General features: G+C 43.7%; 2 protein-coding genes and 1 pseudogene across 3 annotated transcripts in view; 2 read left to right on the top strand and 1 right to left on the bottom strand.

Annotated features, from left to right (window-relative positions):
* Positions 1-20,071, top strand: part of SUPT3H (SPT3 homolog, SAGA and STAGA complex component) — a 1,963,693-nt gene that overhangs the window by 91,200 nt on the left and 1,852,422 nt on the right. The window lies entirely within an intron of this gene.
* Positions 1-20,071, bottom strand: part of RUNX2 (RUNX family transcription factor 2) — a 331,526-nt gene that overhangs the window by 203,938 nt on the left and 107,517 nt on the right. The window lies entirely within an intron of this gene.
* Positions 1-20,071, top strand: part of LOC147707005 (uncharacterized) — a 36,811-nt pseudogene that overhangs the window by 2,271 nt on the left and 14,469 nt on the right.

The raw sequence follows: 20,071 nt of genomic DNA, 5'->3' as shown, positions 1-20,071 counted from the left end.
ACGCACACCTTCACCAGGCACTACTGCTTGGAGGCAGCTGCAGAATCGGATGCTGCAGTGGGAGAGGCGGTACTGCGGAATATCATCCAGTAATGGTGAGCCTTTTTTACATCCCTCCATCCATACTTTCTCTTGTTTACAAAGTCACATTTTATATAAGTATATATATATATGTATATGAGATTATGCTTTATTTTCAAATGGTATGGCATGATTATGAAATGTATCAGAGAAATGTGCTTTGTTTTTTCACTACTCGCTAATCTGATTCAGGCATGTGAATCTATGAATGTTTCAATACTGGAGTAAGAAAACAAGTTACTTACCTGTAACTTTAGTTCTCCAGTATTGGAATCTTTCATAGATTCACATGCCTGAATCAGAATCTGATCCACACTATAAGCCATCAATAAAAACGATTTAATACTAAAACACAACCCATGCATGGGGTGTTTGCTTCCACAATAACACTAGAGCTAGTCCATACCAGAATAAGAGTTGAATAGGGGGACCCCACAAGCTACAAAGAATGTATAAATCATGGTTGCTATGCCAAGGGTTTTTTGCTAAAGAATGATTTTTTGAGTGGAGGGCGTCCTTGGTGTATATTCCCTCTTTTGCTCCTCTTTTGTATGTCACTGAAAATTAATTAGCCAGCCACATGCCAAAAGAGAAACTTGAATCTGAGCTTTAAGTAATTTTGATGCTATTAGAAGAAGGGACAATAACTTAAACGTTTTATTTCTGTGCATGAATGGTTGGATCAAGGATTCATTGGGAGTTTGCCTTAGGGCACAGTTATTTTCTCTAACACTTCTATCAGGTTAGTGACTTTCTCACAATGTTTTCACGAAAGAAAAAGGGTTTAGCGTTCTCTAAATATCCCTGCTGTAGTAGTTGTTGGACAGGATTTGTAAGCCAGGATTTCCAATCTGAAGAAAGCCATTAGCAAGAATTACTGTCAATAGATGATCTTTGGTGTTGAGATGGAAGACACCAGGGGTGTCCAAAGAAAGCCCAGAGAGGCCCCTTCCATGTCAGATATTTAGGATATCCGCATAAAATATATTTACATATGAGTTTAAATGGAAACAGTTTCATCCAGTCAGTGGTTAACCTGAAAATCTGGTATGTGCTCCTGGATCTACATTGGGCACCCCCGCAACTTTGAAGGATCTTCACTTAAGTGAGTCCAAGCTCATGTTTGCTTTATTGCCGAACATACACTCTACTGCAAAACCACCACCGCAGCCAAAACACCAGGACTAATTTTGTTACCCAGACTGGAGAGTTGATCCAGACAGGAAAGCAGCCTGAGGGTGATGATTCTGCTTGATGCAAAACAACCGCCAAGGGCTTGACTTCTAAAATAAAGGCTCTCTCGTGGAAGGTAAGACTTGTTGTTTTCTCTACATGTGGCAGTGTGAGCCCCTGGAGCAAAGAATAATAACAGAACTGATTATAAATTCCAAATTATGTTTGCAAATGCAGTTCCGGTCATGTGTGCTTGGAGAATGATACAGTGTACACAAAGTTCTCTCTCAGGGCTGCCAGAATGTAGGTGGGCTCAGGTTTAAAGCCTGGTTTGTACAGCTGCATCGTTAGTCGCCTCACTGAGGATAGGTGTGTGTGACAGGTTTGGCTGTGGACATCATACCAAAGCACTTCAGGGGCGACGAAAATGACAAAGGATAGTGACACTTAAGAGTTCTCATTGTAATGCGCGCTCATATGGCAAATTATGTTAAAAATGTAGCCTACAGTCTTTACAATTGTATGTTCTGAGGATTAGAAATGTTGTCCTACTTTAGTTTGTAAAGCACTGTGTAGAAAAAATCTTATGGGCCTTATTCACAAAGGTAAATTTACACGTGTGAAATGTACTCTTACATTTTGGAGTAACTTTACTACTTATGGATTTTTACCATTTCAGAGTGTAAACTTACTCCAAGGTATAGCCCAACATTTTTCACCCCCTGAAACTAGGGTGTGGAGAAAAATAACCTAGTGTAAAATTAAAACCTATAGTAAAGTACAGGAAAAAGTAAAACAGTTCATTAACATTTTAAAAAGCTAGTAAAAATATTTGAATTTTTAATAATAATGCAAAATAATTGTATATATTTTCACGCAAAACAATTACATCACTATTATCTTAACAGTATGTTAAAAATGTATCAATTTAAATATATTTATTAATGTATAACTATTTATTTAACGCCTTATGCTTTAAAAAATAAAACACCTACAAAAAATTATTCTTTTTTATTTAATATGTGCTAAAATTAATAAAAAGTGTGTACAGATTGAATGTTTATTATTTTTTTTTACAAAAAAGTAAATGTTAAATGTATGTTTACATTTTAAAAATGTATAATAAAATAATATATGTTTTTATTGTAAGTCATTTTTAAAATATTAAATAAAATGTATAAATTATTTAAAAGTAAAAAAAGCCAATATATTTTAACATTATTCATGATGCAGTTTTATTTTCAGTTCCTGCTTTCATTATTTTCAGTGGAAGAGTGTTGCATTTCCAGTTGTTGGCCATGTGTGGTTTGGGACTGCGAGACTGGTGTGGGTGTCCTGGGTGGGCACCAGGGCACCAACCTCTCCCAGTGTTGGGTACACGGGGCTGAAATCAACCCAGGAAGGGGAGCCGCATGCCCACCCCTTAATAATAACGGCAGGCCCAGGGGATGGGATATCCGGGGGTTAAATCAGCCCTGGGAGGGAGGCCTGGTGCTCCCCTCCATCTAAAAATGTTGGCGGACACAGGGGGATGGGATCCCCAGAGCTGAAATCAGCCCAGGGAGGGGGGGCTGCATGGCCTCATCCCTTAAAAATAACGATGGGCTCTAGGGGTGAGGTCCCTGGGGCCGATATCAGCTCAGGGAGGGGCGTCGAGCAGCCCCCTCCCCATTTAATGTAGGCCTTGGGGGATGAGGTCCCCAGGCCCTATGGGCAATCCCCTGCCGTGCACAGCCGAAGGCAGTCTGCAGTGTGGGCTTGCGTGTCTGTGGGGGTTGGTCTTGATGCCAACCGCCCACTTCGCATTACCAAAAGCCACGCAGAGCGTGGGGTTGGCTTTATGTGGGAGTTGGGAGCAGGTCCTGTAGCCAACAGTTGTACCACTGAATCGGCAATATAGCGCATGCGTCATTACCACGCAAGCATTTACTATGAATTTTTTACAACGGATATTCCTTTTTCCACGCATGCCTTTACCACAACAATTTTATTTTTAAAGCCTTGGTTGGTAAAGGCATATACATGATCTAAATTTGGCATGCGTGGTAATGGCCGGGTTGGGCTTCAGAGTGAATTTGGGATAGTTTTTCTGCGCTGCACAGGTCATCTTAGGAATTGGGTGGAAGGGGGAGTTATTAGCAATAACTAGTAATGCTTACCGCCAGGAGGGCATTGCTGGCCGAAGGTGCAGTGGTACCTTGTAACCTTCAGGGTGGTGCATGGCTGGGTACCTCCATGAACCCTCAAGTGCTCCGCTTTGCAAGTCAGGGCCAGTGAGCAGATGTTGCCAGTGGGGAAAAAGGAGCACTGTCGGGACCGTAGAGGCTGGTCATGGGTCCTCACAGTCCCGCCGGAACTGGCAAATACACAGTCCGGGACCAGGAAATGGTACACCAGTGCCAGGATGGGAGTAATTGCTGTGCAGTAGCTCTGCGTATTCTAGGAGCCCCCGCCCTGTCGGCCGCTTGTCGCAACAACCAAATGGCCAGCCGCAGGGCCTGGGACACACCCTCCTTGGCTCTGGTGCTGGCATGCACCAGCTCTCTAGCACCCAATACCCAGAACTCTAAAAACAGTTTTACACCGGCTCTGAGCTCTAATATGCCCTCCGTGACAACCCTCTGAGACTGCATCCCTAAAAAACATCCTGTCTGAGTCCTATGCTCTATAACTGACCCCCGGACAATCTCGAGGCCTACAAACTATAGCACAGCGGACTGTGACTGGAGTGAACAACCCATAAGGGAGGGTAGGAGGGGGTCTGATTATTACCGCTACCTGCATTATGTTACTACGCATATGCCAAACCTTTACCACATATATGCCTTTATCATTCATGCCTTTAGAACAAAATTTATTGTAAATGTATGCAAGGTAAAGGCATATTTGTCGTAAAGACATGCATGCTAAAGGCATCCGTGATGAAGGAACATGGTGGTAATAGCTTTGTAGTAACGGCCTTGCTTGGTTATACCCGCGTTGTAAGGGCCGTTCCCCGTAACCAACACCCCGTCGCGCACAGCCAAAGGGAGTGCAAGACAGGGGTTGTATTTACGTATGGTAAGTAAATATATCTTTACTTAAATAAAAAAACTAGAAATTCACTGAGAAAACCTAAGGTTAAAGTAACATTATGGTTAAGTTTGAAGAAAACATCTGTTTTTGTTTTAAACTTAGAAATTCACTAAAAGAAACAGAGGTTAATGTAACTTTATACTTAGGTGTGATAAAAAGATCCAGTTTTGTTTTTAAAAAAAACAAAAAACCTTAGGCGTTAATTGAAAAAAACATTGTTAGGTGAATTTGTCTGTGACAACCTTGACGTTTTGAACTAACAAAAACACAGACATTCACTAGTTATAGTTAGCCCTGCTAATTATAATTTTTGCCTCTGCCATTCACTGCTTATGACCTCATATATGACATTACTCATGACATCTCAAATTACATAATTGATGAAATCACTGATTACCTCTTTTAAGGTTCTTTTGTACACTTTGCTCTGTAAACAGCTATACCATTAGAGCAATGAAGTAAGTGCACAATAGGTCAGAAGAATGTGAAGCGTCTTTACTGCTATCATACATACAACCACCTTAGGTAAAACAAGCTTGTGTTATTAGCAACATTAACCTTATACCATGCTCTTCCTGGGTAGCCGAGTTCATTTTGACAATGAACCACAGATGAAAGGGTAACCTATCCTACACACAGTGTTCAATCTGTATACAGCTGTTCAGGGAAAACCAAGTTCCTCCAGATACTCTAGCCCTGTTACATAACTATTGCCCTACTACAGACTGTCTTTACCTGTATCAAACTCCTGACAGTCACAGAACCTACATTAAGAAATGAAATGGATATGAGTAGAAAAGTGGGTGCTATTAACACTGTGTACTCTATAGAGAAGGTTTACTCTGTACCACACTGTTTGCAGACAGTGAAACTCTCAAGATAAATACACCACAGAGTAGTAAAAAGTATTTACTAAGAACTTTGTACACTCTATGCAAAACGTGTCCAAAGTGTGACTATTCACTTAAATATCCAAGGTCTGAAGCTGCTAAAGATCATACTACGTGCAGCTTTCATACTGTGGTGAAAACTTTTCAGATAGCTCATCATCTGAAGCAACACAAGTACATGTACATAGGTAATGGTGCACACAGTCTTCTATGTTAAGTAGAAATTGTCATGCTGAGATGATTCTGTCCATTAACTCAAGGCTGTCTACAATATTTAGTATGTAGTACGTAGAATCTTTGCCCTGCTGGAAACTTTTTCTGCAGTACCAAAAAACTTGTGTGGAATATAATGAACACAAGTCAACTGTCACATGCACACAGAGTTAGTCTTCAATACAAAGATTTATAACGTGTTCAATACCCCTACACACCTATGGTGCATTAGTAGCACATGTGTTTTGGAAACACTTATAGCGATTAGCTGGACACAGGCTGTACAAAAGTAGGTAGAAAAGTACTATGGTAGTTACCTGACACTATAACAAACTAACACACTCATTGGATAATGCAATCAGTGATGTCATCAATGATGTCATTTAAGATATCATGAGTAATGCCATAAATGAGTTGTAGAACATGTCATGAGTGATGTCAAATGTAAGGTCCTAAGCAGTGCATGGAGGGAAGGCACAAACAATGAATTTCTATATTTTTTTTGTTCAAAACAATGTCACTGACAAATTCACTATAACTATAACGTTACTTTAACGTTTTTATTTAAGTGAATGTATATATTCTGTGTAGGATTCATCTGCAAATGAGGAATGGGTCATGGACAAACCAACATTCAAAAGTAATCGCCTTTGCAGCATAACCTCAGGGAGCGGCAGTTATGTTGAAGTTGTGGCATTCGGTGCCCAGATAATATCGGGGCAAGACAAGGAATTGGTGCATAGAGGCACATAATTGATATGGTAACAGCGGGAGTGCCGATCCGTCACCGAAAACTCCAGAGAAGTTGCTGCATCCCCTTGGCCCCAAATTCAGCCAATCAATTTGAAGAACATATTTAAATGAACTTTAACCGCCATGTAGGTTTGTTGTGGCTTTAAGCGAACTGAGGAAAGCAATGTGCTGAAACGCGTCTGCGTGAATAAAAGCAATCCCAACAAGCATTCCTTGGGTGCACCTGTGTCTGACTGCGAGTTGTTGTGAAACATGCTGACTCCACATCCGCTCATGTTGCACCCGTTTTGAGTTCGGCAGTAACTGTGGAAAGCATTGTTGGATACATATACACATATATAGATGTATTCTTTTTTTTTTACTGAAAATACAAAGGTTTCAGATGTCATTAGTGATATAATATGTGAGGTCATAAGCAGTATATCATAGCAGTGCAGCATCCTATGCATAAATGTAGTGCATCGAGTGTACGGCACATTGCATTTTAGTTCAAAATTTCACCCAAACTTTTCTCAACACCATAAGACCGAGGGCTAGAGTTGGGAAATGTTTCCCAAGACCAACTGGCAAAAGCACTGTTATCCTGTCATGACAGGCCTGTTTTCCACGACCCAATCAACGCAAGAATATTAATTTAGTTCAAATAAAACTTCCTAAAGGTGTACATTATCCATGGATGGAGAATTGATAACAGGTATTGATGGGTGTAGCTGAAATAAAATGGTCTCCTAATGTGCAATTAATTTACAATTGACTTAGTTTGTAAACTAGAATTTTTCACCAAATTGCCCAGAACTGCTCTAAATTGAAATTTGGATAATTAGGGGTATGCCATGTAATATATATTACCCAGAGGTGGTTGCAAGGGGGTAGTTATAGATATTAATTATAACTTCAATAGGAATGTGTGCCCTTCTTTACAGATAAAACCGCTGAAAGGATTTACACCAAACTTGACTTAAGACTCTATCTAAAGACTCTGCTCTTCTGGCTGCAACAGAAAAATGTCTTTTGCAGTGGCCACTGGGAAAAAAAGCAAAAGCCCCATTTCAGGGCAAGTTGAGAACAACATAACTCCTAGGCCTAGGTTTGAGGACCCCCAAAAAGCCCATCAGAGTTAAAAACAGAAAGTTCAACACAAGGAGTCTGCAAACTTTGACAGCTTTAAATGTCTGCAAAGTCGACCTAAAGTTCACAAACTCATGGACAGATGGCCTACTCAGAGTTTGTAAGAAATGAGTTCACTTCGCAACCTCAATAACTCATGGACTAGTGTGGTTCCCGTCTCAGAGTTCAGTAATCCTGAACTGTGTCTGCCTGTGGAGTACCCTTGCAAGCTGGGCGTATCATGAGTCTAGTCTACAGACTCTTTTGGCGTCCACAAAATCTAAACACATTAGGTCTCCCTTTAAAATATGATAAATACATTATTCCATCATTTTTATTTTTGTTTAACAGTGAGGCGGGGTCACTGTCAAACTGTATTTTAGGAGGTGGATTCATAGTGAACACAAACTTTTTTTAAATGTGCCGGGTCCGTGCACTCAAACCCAAATCCACAGACTTGGCAGCAGTAGCGGCCCCACTAACAAAGGGTGGTAAGGCGGGAGGAGGGGCAGAGTGAGCGCGGGAGGGACTACGGGTTAATAATAATAATTTTTTTAACGTACTTGACGCCGCTGGCCGCCTCCAGCATTGCTCCTCCTGGCCTCTTCCTGGTCCCAGCAGCCCCTGGGATACAATTCAAACTCCCATCCAATCCCCATGCTGCTGAGCAGCATGGGGATTGGCTTGAGGGGGCAGGAATGCAGCCAGGCTGAAGAAACCTAAGTGTGCATGTGTGTTTTGGTCGGCCACACACATGAGCACTTAGGGAGTGCAGAAGCACTCCTCCTCCACCCTCCCATGCCCCACGCCTCCATGCACAAGCTGGCTCTATGCCAGGCGGTGGGGCGACACTCCTCTGCCATTGTGGAGGAGCAGCCACTGCTTGGCAGTGCTAACTACAAGGCCAAGACTTTCACTAAAGTCTTCAGACTTGTAACTGATGGAGTTAAGTCAATTAAGGAATCCATAGTTTGGGAGCGTTTCATGTATGCTTTTGAAGAGAACAAACTAAATTTAAGAAGTGTAAACTGAAAACTTTTTATCCAGAAGCTGAGCAGGCAATAAAGAGGTATGAATGCCTTCAGACTTTGACGATGACAAGACATCAGGAGTCGAAGCATAAGAAGGAATACATGAAATGTCAACGTGAGCAACAGAAAATACAAACACCAGTTAGCCCGAGCACAGAAACACTGCAAGTTGTGCCCGGACAGGTGCTGCAGGAAAAAGAAGAGGAGAACAATCTACCCTGCCGCAGAGTTGTCTTATATGGAGTGCAAATCAAATGTGTGGTGAAGAGAACAAAGCCCAAAGGAAAATGGAAAAGCACTCAAAAACGTACCACCCATTAAAAAACTGTTCCCAGTTTTGAGGGGTGTTTGCCACAACAGAGCTAACAAACTTCATTTAAAGCACAAACAATTTTAAAAATAACATCCTTCAAAACACACTAAAAACTAAAAAAAAAACATATCTTAGGAGAACCACCCACGAAACTCAATAAAATAGCTTGTCACTACATAGCACGAAGGCCTGCAAGGCCACCCACAGCCACTGGCCAGGCCCAGCACCAATAACCAGTGTGCATATTTGAAGGCTATGCACAGAAGCAATTGGCCGCCCACATAGAGTTGAAAATAGGGCCTGGCCAACCCCTTCAGCTGGGCTGTGCATGGCCAATGCTGTTGGCTGTCCACATTAGTTGTTACTAACCCTGGGCGAAGTACTACGCTACGCTCGCGTAATTTGCAAAGTTTGCGCTACTTCGCACTACGCGAATTGCACGTAGCACAGTGCAAACACGGGTAGTGTAGCGTAGTGCAGCGGTCATTTTTTGCTTGCTCACGGTCCTCAACGGCAAGTTGGCTACCGCAAGCAAGCAAAATGACATCCCGGCGAGACTTTTTCCTCGTTCGCGATCAGCAGCATCAATTTGCTGATCGCGAGTGTGGAAAATAAACCTCCCGGCGAGATTCTCAACGCGGGGAGGTCAGGTTTCTCATTGCGAGTGGTTGGGTATGCTCGCGATGAGAAACTACTAGTCCGTGTTGAGAAAGCTGCTGCTCGAGTAGAAATTTACTCGAGCGGCAGAAAACTACCGCTTGCACTGTGCAAGATGCGGTTTGCACTGATTGCACAGTGCGGACAAGCATCCGGCACTGTGCAATCAGTGCAAGCAGCATTTTGCACAGTGCACTACGCAGTTCGCGTAGCTTGCGTAGATCGGGTAATGCGAAGTGCACTTCGCGTAGCTACCCGTAGCGCTACTACGCGAACTACGCCCAGGCCTAAACTTGCCACACAAGGCCACTCATGCTGGTTGAATGTTGCACATGGTATATCACAAAAAAATCTGATCTATTCTGAAAAGTCCATAGTTAAACCGAACGTATAGTTAGAATTGGTTGTAACACCCTAACATATGTCTGAAAAAAACTCTGAAATTCACTTAAAAATCACAGTAAAAGTACAGTTGTGGTTAGGATTTAAAACCGAATGCGACTGCAATTCACCAGCTCTGGTTCATTCTGCAAACCATACCTCACAAAATAGTCACTAAATGCAATACTTATGATTGCACACATTTTATACCAATAAGCAATAACAATTAAAAGCACAGCATCATTAAATACCAACACACAGTCAAAACAATAAATAATACTTTACAGGCATCTCACTAATAGTATAATGCTAATGGCCAGCTTGGGAAAAATATTGTAGTCAAATCAAAATAAATTATTGGATTTTTAAAAATCATTTTGTAGGCCACATCTGAAAAGGAATCTAGCGTATTGGAAAACTGACATTCGACCAACTGTGAGAATCCATAGCAAACAATAAATCAGAAATATGTTTTGATTAAGGACATAAGAGTTCTCGACAATGCAATACTGAACCATGTTAAGTCGGTTATCATCTAGTTCAGAGGTGGTGTGACTTCCTAGTTCCAGCTAGGCGGTCACACAAGACTGATTGGCACACAGTTGGTTCCTCCTTGTAATGGCACAAACAAGATACAAGCAATTGGATTGAATCATGAAGCTATCCTTTTTCCAAGTGTCAAACTAACATTAAAGCAAAGGAACCAATTTTCCCAAAAACGAATCCCCTAATACATGGCCACCTACAGAACACTTACACTAACTGTGAGGCTTCAGTGAAAGATGTTCTATGCCAGAGGCATGGAATGAAGGTTCTGGAGGACTAGAGTCATACAATGTTCTTGATTAGCACTGACTATACAAATGAGAGCCATTTAGAAGCAGTGCATGTAAATGTATCTTACATAGATTCACCGAAAATATGGCATGGATACAGCACTCCTGGACTTATGTTGTAAGCCATGTCCTAAACAATCTACCTACTCAAACTAATGATTGCCACCTGGTTAGAATACTGTGTGATTTAATTTTCGATATCATCCATAGGTGCTTGCAGAAACAAATGAGGTGCACCCCAGGGAGTCCCTCGCCCTTCTGCTCTCTTCCTTGATAAATAAAAATTAGGAATTCAGTGGAAGCATTTTTACATTTTGGTAAGGGGCACTGATTCTTTCTTGGCCCCTCATTGCGACTTAGGGCCCCATTACGATGTCGAGCAGAAGGCCATCCGACAGCTCGACAGTGGTGTTCCGCCCGACATCTGAGGCATCAGTCTGACTGCCATATTAGGATAAAGGTGGTGCGACCGATGCCTTTTGGGGTGGGAATTCGCTTCCCCTCAAACATGCTCAAGGAGCCCTTCGGAGTGGAGGGTGGATCGTCATCCACAAAACTGAGGCAGTGCCTGCTCAGGCTCCACGTGGGGATTACAGTGCACGTTTCCTAAAGCCTTTTTATGGCGGTCTGACCGCCATAGAAAGGCAGTCTGAAACTGACTTTGGGGGGCCCTAGCAGGGCCCCCGTCCCCTGCGGCATCCGCTATGAGGCCTGGGGGCCACCTGTGGTGCCCTCCCAAACATCTATGGATCGTGAGGCTAGGGTGACCAACCGTCCGTAAATTTCACGGACAGTCCGTAATTTCGGCCGTCTGTCCGTTGTCCGTGAAGGATCTTTTAACGGACGCCATTTGTCCGTAATTTTAACCGGGCACCGGTCGCAGCTCCCTGAAGCCGGCGCAGCTGCCCCCACCTCCCTTCTTGACCACAAGGTGCCTGCCACACGGTACATGGATGTTTAAAAAGTGTCATTTACATCTTGGAGCATGCGCTGCAGCCCGCAACACAAGCCGCAATAGCAAATATGCACTTTCCGACCACCGAGAAGGCGACTGCATCCTAATTAGGAAAGGTGGACTGCCGACTCTTTGTCGGGTGGTCCTGTTTCCGACATGATGCCGCTGGGATGCTCGTCGGAGGGGCATCGTAATGAGGCCCTTGTCGGTAATTGGTGCAATATATATTACACCCGATAAAATCCATCACGGCTGGATCAGAATTTATCGGGTACGATAAGTGCCACCCAATTGTGAGTTTTTCTGCACCAAAATTCTGGATCCATGTGTTTACCGGGCATTTTTTCCTTGATAAGTATCAGCAGATTTGACCTCACGGAATGTATCTGGGAGTTACAATGTGTATTGCAATACTCATGATTCTGATATGTGTGTGGACATGAGTTACTGCATATAACAGATTTTAAAAAGCCAACTCATTATGAGAGCCCAGGTCATTTAAGATGCTGCCATTTCCTACCACCTAAATTATATCATGGCGACCAATTTGCCCAGTGTCATTGCGAATCACTATTTATGGCAGGATATAATTTTTCGGGCCATATGTACAAACACATTTTCCCATAGACACAGAATGGGTAAACCCTTTGATACATCTGGCTCTTTGTTTTGTGCATATTGTTTCCCACCTAACAACCGGGCCCAGACAGGAACCAGAGTGCAGAAGTGCAGGACTGAACAGAACTTCCTATGGTTTTGGCACCTTCCTTGGGAACCGTCTAGAGGAGCTCAGCTTCCTCTTTCAAGTACTTCAGCTCTGCAAAGTGAGCCGACTTGGGTTTCCCAAATGTGGGACCACACTGGTTTCATTAAAGTCAGGCCAGACTGCGCCTCCCCACGCCACTGTCTGCACCTCAAATGAGTCACGCCAATAACAGCACTGTTCTCAGTTCCTCAAATATTCAATAGAAAGTGTGGGGCTCTTACATTCTTTAACTGGCAACATATATAACAAAAAAGATATGCCCTGCGGATACTGGAAAACAATTCTCCTCACAGGCTGACAAAGATGAGGTGAAGTTTATCACATTTCAATTTAAAAAAACAGCAATAAATACTGTTGAGAAAAATAGTGGAAAACCACAGCTGCCTGAATCCAAATTAGCATGGCGACCTAAATAGCTTCTGTTTCCCTCTTCTGGCATCAGAGATAGGCTGAGGAGGGCATGTCTGTACATATCACTGCCTTGCATACATTATCTGTACATACCATTGACTGCCATACATTACCTGTACATACATTGCCTTGCATACAACACCTGTACACACCATTGCCTTGTACACATCACCTGTACATACCTTTGCCTTGCATGCATTACCTGTACGCATCATTGTCTTGCATGCATTACCTGTACATACCATTGACTGCCATACATTACCTGTACATACTATTGCCTTGCATATATCACTTGTACATACCATTGTGTTGTTTACATTACCTGTTCATACCATTGCCTTGCATACATCACGTGCACATACCATTGCCTTGCATACATCACTTGTACATACTATTGCCTGGCATACAACATCTGTACCTACCATTGTCTTGCATACATCACCTGTACATACCATTGCCTTGTATACATTAACTGCACATACCATTGCCTTGAATACATCACCTGTACATACAATTGCCTTGTATACATTAACTGAACCTACTATTGCCTTGCATACCTCACCTTTACATACCATTGCCTTGTATACAATACCTGTACATACCATTGCCTTGTATTCATTGCCTCATCAGCTTTATCTCTGTAAGTACCTTTACCTCAACACTGCTTCCTGACCAGCATCATTACCATGAATAAATCAATTTAACATAAGTTCAGTAACTAGGTTTAGTATTATGGAATGTCAATTGCAGGGATTGGATTAGGGTCTGATAGGATCTAGAGTGAAGGTAGGAGCAAATGAAAGCGCTAAAGTTCGTTTTATAGTAAGGGAAGGGTTCTCGCTAGTGAGAGTAAGAGGCTGATTTAAGGTAAGATTAGCAGAAAGGTTTAAAATTTGGGCTAAAGTAAATTTGAGGTTTATGACATTTTTAGGGATAGATTTAGGATTTAGGCTTCATGTAGGGTAATAGTAAGGCGAGATTGAGGAGTTAGGATTTATGATTTTAATGTATCCGGTTTTTTTCTTGCATTTGTCTGCTTTGATGGCATAATTAATTGCTACAAAATGCTAATACATTTATACTATAGATTAAGGTTATGAAAAGGTTGTGGATTACAGTTAAGGTTAAGGGTAAAAGAGAGGTTTAGGATTTGTATTAAATTACAGGTCAGGGACAGACGTACAGTTAGAGCGAGAACAAGAGCTAGATTTACGGTAAAATTACTATTAATGGCAAGATTTGAGATTAGGGTTAATATAAGGGATAGATTTGGGTTAAGGTAAGGGTAATAGAGAAGTTTACAGTATGGACATGATAAAGCACATATGTAGATTTATTGTTTGGCATAGGCTTAGGGCAAATGGTGAGGGATAGAATGAGTATTAAGCTAAGTATAGTGGTTTTCAGTAGAAGATTAGTGTTAGAGTAATGAATAGGTTTATGGATAGTGCAAAGGTATGAAATAGCCTCATGGTAATGTTAATGGCAGCAGCGGTTTGTGCAGGTAAGTGCGGTGGGGCGGGGAGGGGGGATGTCAACAGAGGATGGAATAGGATTTATTTATTTATTTCTCCCTATTTACGTTGTCTATCGACTGTCCTGCCCCACTAGGCCCAAGTGCCACCCCACCACGCTTACCTGCATGGACCAATGCTGGTTAATAGTAACAGGAAAGTTCAGGATTAAGGTTAATGCAAAGAAGAGGTTTAATGTAGAGTCAATGTAAAGTATTTAGGGCTAGGTTTGGGGGAAGGGTTAAGTACAGGAGTTAGAGTAAAGGAAAGAGGTAGGTTTATGATTATGGCTATGTATTTGCAAAAGAAATGTTTACGTTTAGGGCCAAAATAAAGGATTTATTCAGATGAAGGTAAGAAAATATTTTAGGTTGACAAGATAATAGTTGCAAATAGGCGTTGGAGCTGTGGGAACTATGTTTTTAATGTTAAACAAATAATGTTGAGGTAATGGTACATGAGGTAATACTGAAAACATAGAGGCAGGCAAGGCAGTTAGAACCCCAATTGGAAAATGCGGAAACACTCTGACCATGTTCCACCGCAACTTTACAACCATACAAGGTTTCTGCGCTGGTGTGCACAGTGGGTCCCTCCCACTTTGCATGCATTCGCGGTCATAATCTCATGCGAGTCCCTGTCCTGTTTATCGCCCTAGTTTACACACAATGCCCACTTTTGCTTGAACATACTCGTGTTTTAACTTCTTAAAAGTAAATATCCTTAAAACCATCAACTGATGAAGGGTATAACAGTGGAATGCATTGACACTTATATCAAATGGGGCATTGAGTGCATTTAAATATTTGTAAAGATAGAACAACATTTTCATAGATATAAGCCAATTACTAATAAACATGATCACGAAAAATGGTGATGTATTGATCAAGTATTGAGAAGTCTTATGTGCGCGAAGTGCAGAATAGCTGTGCGCGTACCCGCACTGATTCGCTACGATAGCATAGAGGTAGTGACATTGGTCCATCTCTGCAAAGCTGTAACAGTCAACCTTATTTTTTCCGAAGTTTTATATAGGTATCAGAGCGCTTAGCACGAGCACCAGTTGCGTTACACAAGGACACATTCATTTATTATAGGCACGGGAACATTAAGTGATGTGCCCAGAATCGCAGATGTTGATTGCCATTGACGAGACTCAAACCCAGTTCCCCAGATTTGAGATCAACCACCCTAGCCGTTAGCCACATCCTCTCCCTAATCTTCAGAGGGGATGGCTTCTCCTCATTGAAAGAGTTTTAAAAGGTTTTAAAGCGGCGTCTAACCTTCACTTAATTTCGTGCTGTCTGGAAAGGAAATAGGAATGGTATATGGAAAGCTAGAAGGTGCTCAAATTTTCTTTCCGTAGTGGTCACGCACAAGGCAGCAGCATGGACAGCAATTTGTGGTGAGGCTAGGGTGGCATATTGAAGTCCCATAAGAAGTGACCAAGTGCACCGAAAGCATCAGGGCTTGTTTGACCCGGTGGCAATTTATGGTGGAAAGGTTGGGGTTGATCTTGCAGAGCAGACTCTGCTGATACCAGGCTGTTTGTGACTTTTGAGTCACATTATTCTAGATGGAGAACCACGAAGCAGCCACTGGGAAGGCCAGCAAGAAGGTAAAGGAGCAACTGGAGTTGGCTTTTGTTCTCTTTATACACACATTAAACAATCAGGTTAGGCATAGAGTGAGGTTAGACAGTTTAATCCTGTTTTGGAGGGAACAGAGTGGGACAGCTTTATCTGGACGTTGAGTCCCCACACTCGCCCCAGTGGTAAGATCATGGGTGGTTGGTACTCTTTGCTTTCATGTTTTCTTGTCACTGCATTATCGTCGCAACTCATGTTACGGTTTAGGAAATATTAGTGACTATGGCAGCAATGGGTGGATATTGGATGGGGAAGGTTGGCAAAGTTTATTTTGCAATTGTAAATTAGCGCTGAATGGTACACACTCTGCCATCATTATAGCATCACAGGGCCTTTTGGTATGACGCTCCCATTGCAGACAGGAGTTTTATTTGGCTTTGAGGAGGTGTGCGGATATTTGCCTCCCTAAAGTCTTATTTGTCTTTTCCATCAGATTATCCTTTCAAGGTCAATATGACTGTCCTCCCTGGGTGGTATCCTGGGTGGCCTTGCCAGAGAACCAGATGTAGTGGAAATCGAGCTGAGCCTTGACGTTGCGATAAGTTATTAAATGGCTCGTAGACTGAAAGTGGCCCTTGCTAGTTGCTTGGTTTTGGGCTTGCTTCTTAGCTTGGGCCTCAGTTGGAAACCCCTGCTTTTAGAAAACGGATGGACCTCCAGAGAGCCATTTCTGGGTTACATGACTTTGACAGGCGTATTGGGCACAAGTCCCCCAAACTTTTATTTGATGTGTATATGGCCAAATGTGTCCCGATGGACAAATTTGGTAGCGAAATGTGGGGGTATGCCAACACGCATTGTATCCAGGTGATACAAAAACAAATTCCCGAGAATTATATTAGGAATTGGTGAAGGAGCCCCTACCGAAATTGCTCATGAAGAACTGGGCATGTCCTAATTTGCACATTTTAGTAGGGTTCACCCGCTTTTATTGTGGTACTCTGGGTGCCACAAGGAGGATTTAAATTTTAATAAGCTCCTACTTCATGACTGTTTGCTTTTAGATAATGCAGACCAAATTTAAGGGTGGCTGCAGAACGGGAGAAATCTGCCTGAACAAAGCAGACTATGCGCAGGTATGTCCTGGTTAAGTCTATAAGTGGAATGAAGCCTTTTCTCCTTTTGACTATGTTTAATAGGCTATGTCGCTTTTTAACACTTGCGGGGCTGGATATTTTCCATCAGCTTTTGTTTACGAAGGGGGTCTAGCACAAATCACCCAGCTTGTGTGTTTGTAGCTGGGACAACTTCTCGACTTGTGACATCATGCATATTGTACTTGTATGTCCAAAGTTTTCCAATTTTCGTCACAAGTATATCAAGCCCCTTTTGTTTCCTGTACATTTTAGCCAAAATAGACCAGCTTATCCTTACCTACAGTTGTTAGCGACACTCAAAGTGTGTTTTTTAGTTTCCTGTTTCTTACTGGTGTCCTATCTGTTAGCCATTAAGCACTGCCTTGTTAGGCTCTAGCCCTTGCCAGGATTATGAGGGTATACTTTGTTTTATTGATTTCTAACTCATTATTTGAATGTAAAGCTTTTATTCGATGGATTTTATCCAGTAGCTGCCAGCATGGATCTGGGGGGGTGGTGGGGTGAGGGGGTAAGGAGGTATAATTGTAAAAAAAGAAAAATTCACTAACCTCCTTGCCGCTCTGTCCTACGTCGACTCTCCTCCACCGAACAGGAAGCAGCCAGGCTCCCCTGAGCCAATCACAACGCTGTAATGCAGCATTGTGATTGGCTCCCCTACACCAATCACAATGCAGCAATGCAGAGCTGTGATTGGTCTGAGCACCGTGGTTCGGCACTCAGACGGGGACTGGGGGCCTGCGCATGTTCTCCATTTTTTTTTTAAACAAATTTTTATTGATATAGAAAAAAAACATTGGCACAGTGAATAACCCGAATAGGGCTGCAAATGGACACATCTGAAATCAGTAATAGAGCTTAGCAGGATACTATATTTCCACATTACATCATCGTCATCTGTAAAAAAGTCCTTCCTGGCTTGGGGTAATGTGACCTGAAATGGGGCTATCCCCCCGTACCCCACCCTTCGTCCTGCAGTATGAATCAGTAAGATCTACTGGTTGGTATCTCTCCGGTCACATCCATACAATGTCACTCTAACAAACCCTCTCCCCCTCAATCTTAACACATCCAGGCCCGTCCTACCAATTCCCCCCAAGGGTTCTCCTCAATGGGTTCACCCAAATCCTCTTCCCACTTGAGACGCAGGGTAGTCAGGGGCTGTCTCAGGCTGTGGGTGATCCTCCTATACAGGCACGTAACCGCCTTAAAAGTTCCCGTCGCCATTACTACATATGTGGAGTGGTGTGGCTCACTGGTTAGAGGCGGCAGACCCGGGATCAGAAGTCGGCCCGGGACCAGTGTTCAATTCCCGACGCGGCAGGGTTGTGGACCAGGGTCAGCAGACTTGACAATTCTCGCCTCGGTGCCTACTCTAACCTAGGGTCCCACTCGGCAACTCTGGGCATTAGCTTGCCTAATCTCCACAACGGCCCCATCAACGCCAGGGATGCCTGGCTCCACCTTGGGGATTCCCAGTAGGGACCATCCCACAGGGAAAGCCAGGACGGGTTCCCCAGCGGTGTACAGCGCCAGGACGACCCTTTGCTGGGCAGCTGTGGGCTTCACAAGTATACGACATTTAACATATTGGCAGGCTAGAGAGGTCTGAGGTTCCACCATCCCCTCTCGCCAATGTTTTCTAATGGCTGCTGTCAGTGCGGCATGAAGAAGAAAGTCCCCCAGTGGTAGGTCGTGGCGCTCCAATAGGTAATTAAAAGGTAGAAGGTTACCATCCTCAAAGAGGTCCCCTATAGTAGTGATCCCCACATCTTCCCAGTCCTGTAGCCTGCCCCAATCACCTCTGTGAGGTAAAGCCTCACATATCGTCAGCAGGATCTCTGAAGCATAGGGGGTGCGCATACGCGCATGCCTAGCCAGCCGGTTCCAGCACTGGCACAACGCCTGTAGGTCAGGCGGGACCATTCTATTCATCATGGGCAACAGGAGCAGCACCAGGGAGAGCAGCAACAAGGAAGGGTCTGGCCCACCAGGTTCCTCCCAGTGCCGGGTTTGTTTTGCCACCCATTTGGTGAACCATTGTAATCGCGCTGCATGATAATAGACCTCTATGGCGGGCAAGGCAAAGCCTCCCTCCGCTCTGGGCCGCTGCATGGTGAACAGGACCACCCTGCGTCGACCTGCATCCCATTAGAATCCTGTAAGCAGTGTGTTGAACTTGAGTTGCGCAAACACCTTAGTGGGGATCCAGATCGGGAGCGTCCCAAATACATAAAGGAGTCTGAGGATCATCTTCACCAGGGCAACCCTGCCCGCAACCAACAACAGGTGTTTTTTCCAAAACTCAAAGCAGCTCTTGACCTTACGTACAGCCCGCCCTATATTGCCCTCCAGCATGTCGCCAGGGTCATGATATATCTGGGTTCCAAGGTAAGGCAAGCATCTAGTTTCCCATGGGACCCCCTCTTTCGGCTGCATCCCCTCCCTATCTGGGTGTGTCGGAAAAAGACAGGATTTGGAGCAATTCACACGAAGCCCTGCAGCCTTTCCCAAAGAATGCAGCAGTCCCTTAGCGCCCCGGAGGGCCTCCCCTGAGTCCGCCAGAAACAAAAGGAGATCGCCGGCATTTAGCGCTATGTGTTGTAAGGGTCCCTCCACCATCAGCCCCCGATAGTGACGGCCCTATCTGGCATGAACATCCATTAGCTCCATTGCCAGCGCGAAGAGTAGGAGCGACAACGGGCAGCCCGGCCTCGTGCCCCTGCCCACTTTGCAAACAGCAGAAATAAGCCCTCCCGTTCTGACCCTGGCAGTGGAGTTATTATACAAGATCGCCTTCCATTTCATGAAGCGGTCCCCCAGGCCACACGCCCTCAGGACTGCGAAAAGATATGGCCACTCTAGGCTATCGAAGGCCTTTTCGATGTCAACCGTAAAAATACAAGCCTCCTCCCTACAATAGGTGTCCGCCCTCAAGATGCGCAATAGCCTCCGTACGTTCATCAATCAATCAATCAATCAGTGACACTTATAAAGCGCGCTACATACCCGTGGGGTCTCAAGGCGCTGGGGGGGGGGGGAGCCGCTACTGCTCGAACAGCCAGGTCTTCAGCTTCTTCCTGAAGGAGAGGTGGTCTTGGGTCAGGCGCAGGTCGGTCGGGAGGGAGTTCCAGGTCTTGGCGGCCAGGTGGGAGAAGGACCTTCCTCCTGT

Source organism: Lissotriton vulgaris, chromosome 6 (assembly GCF_964263255.1).
Source record: "Lissotriton vulgaris chromosome 6, aLisVul1.2, whole genome shotgun sequence".
In the NCBI taxonomy this organism is placed as follows: domain Eukaryota; kingdom Metazoa; phylum Chordata; class Amphibia; order Caudata; family Salamandridae; genus Lissotriton; species Lissotriton vulgaris.
Note: the sequence above shows the minus strand (reverse complement) of the source record. Positions and strands in the feature narration are given on the sequence as shown.